Consider the following 2,400-nt stretch of genomic DNA (forward strand, 5'->3'; position numbering starts at 1 on the left):
GCCTGTGCTTCATCAACTGCACTGTGAACTGTTACCAAGTCTCCTGCATCTGCTACCAGGTTTGCTACCCATATATTACCATCTTTGCTGGCTCCACGTTTTAAACAACTCTGGTTCCCATACCAGTGAACTCATTCATCATATTGTCATATTGCATTTGCCATAGACTCTCAGCTTTTACGCTGAACCATTATCACTGCATTCCTTACTGTTTATTTCTGCTGCCTTATTGTGTGAACTTTTCAGTTAATAAAACATCATTTGCGCCCATGCGCAGAAACCCAATCCAGCCTCCTCACTTCTTCCCTCCAACCTCCACTGACCCACTAGCGCCCCCTCCGGGGACACAAACAAAACCGAACCTGACACCAGTCGGACAATGTAACAGCAGTCGCGTACATAAACCGTCAGGGTGGAACGAAAAGCAGAGCGGCGATGGCAGGGGTAACAAAGATCCTCCTCTGGGCAGAAAGACATGCAAGAGTTCTGTCGGCAATTTTCATTCCAGGAGTGGACAACTGGGAAGCAGACTTCCTCAGCAGACACAATCTCCATCCAGGAGAATGGGGCATCCACCAAGAAGTCTTCGCAGAGGTGACAGGTCTTTGGGGAGTTCCTCAAGTAGACATGATGGCATCTCGTCTCAATAAGAAGCTTCAGAGATATTGTTCCAGGTCGAGAGACCCTCAAGCAATAGCAGTGGATGCACTAGTGACCCAGTGGGTGTTTCGGTCGGTGTATCTCTTCCCTCCACTTCCACTAATACCAAAAGTTATCAAGATCATGAGAAGAACAAGGGTTCGAGCGATCCTCGTTGTCCCGGACTGGCCAAGGAGGTCTTGGTATCCAGATCTTCAGGAGTTACTCATAGAAGATCCTCGGCCTCTTCCTCTTCACGAGAACCTGCTGCAGCAGGGGCCATGCGTGTATCAAGACTTACCATGGCTGCATTTGACGGCATGGCTGTTGAGCGCCGGATCCTAGCCCGGAAGGGTATTCCCAAAGAAGTCATTCCCACTCTGATTCAGGCCAGGAAAGGGGTAACGTCTAAACATTACCACCGTATTTGGAGAAAATATGTGACTTGGTGTGAATCCAAGAGGGCTCCAACGGAAGAGTTTCAGTTAGGACGTTTTCTCCATTTTCTTCAGGCGGGTGTGGATGCGGGCCTACGATTGGGTTCAATCAAAGTCCAGATTTTGGCCTTGTCCGTTTTCTTTCAAAAACAATTGGCCTCCCTTCCAGAAGTTCAGACCTTCGTGAAAGGGGTTCTGCACATCCAACCTCCATTTGTGCCTCCTATGGCACCATGGGATCTTAACGTGGTTTTGCAGTTCCTTCAATTGGATTGGTTTGAACCTCTCCAGGAGATAGAATTGAAGTTTCTTGCTTGGAAAGAGGTCATGCTGTTGGCCTTGGCATCCGCAAGAAGGGTGTCTGAGTTAGGGGCCTTGTCTCACAAGAGCCCGTACTTGATTTTCCATGAAGATAGGGCTGAGTTAAGAACTTGTCAGCAATTTCTTCCTAAGGTGGTTTCTTCTTTCCATATAAACCAACCTATTGTGGTGCCAGTGGCTGCTGACACCTTAGCTGGTTCAAAGTCTCTGGATGTGGTCAGAGCTTTGAAAATTTATGTTGCAAGAACAGCTCGAATAAGGAAATCAGAGGCTCTGTTTGTCCTGTATGCTCCCAACAAGATTGGGTGTCCTGCTTCTAAGCAGACTATTGCGCGCTGGATCAGAGGTACGATTCAGCACGCTCATTCTACGGCTGGATTGCCGGTACCGAATTCGGTGACTGCCCATTCTACTAGGAAGGTGGGCTCATCCTGGGTGGCTGCCCGGGGAGTCTCGTGTTACAGCTTTGCCGAGCAGCTACTTGGTCAGGGGCAAGCATGTTTGCTAAGTTTTACAAGTTTGACACCTTGGCCGATGAGGACCTACAGTTTGGTCAATCGGTGCTGCAGGGTCATCCGCACTCTCCCGCCCGTACTGGAGCTTTGGTATAACCCCATGGTACTGAAGTGGACCACAGCATCATGAGAAAACAGGATTTTAATACCTACCGGTAAATCCTTTTCTCCTAGTCCGTAGAGGATGCTGGGCACCCAGCCCAGTGCGTACTTTACCTGCAGTTTGTTATTTTGTTGAAAATGTTTTCAGCACGGTTGCTGAAATGTTCATGCCCCGTTGGCATGTATTTTGTTGAATGCCATGTGTGCGGCATGGTTGAAGTGTGAGCTGGTATGAATCTCACCGTTAAATTAAAAGTAAATCCTTTCTTCGAAATGTCCGTCTCCCTGGGCACAGTTCCTATACTGAGGTCTGGAGGAGGGGCATAGAAGGAGGAGCCAGTTCACACTCTAGAAAAGTCTTAAAGTGCACATGGCTCCTGCGGAAC

The sequence above is a fragment of the Pseudophryne corroboree genome, chromosome 1 (genome assembly GCF_028390025.1).
Source record: "Pseudophryne corroboree isolate aPseCor3 chromosome 1, aPseCor3.hap2, whole genome shotgun sequence".
NCBI classification, from domain to species: domain Eukaryota; kingdom Metazoa; phylum Chordata; class Amphibia; order Anura; family Myobatrachidae; genus Pseudophryne; species Pseudophryne corroboree.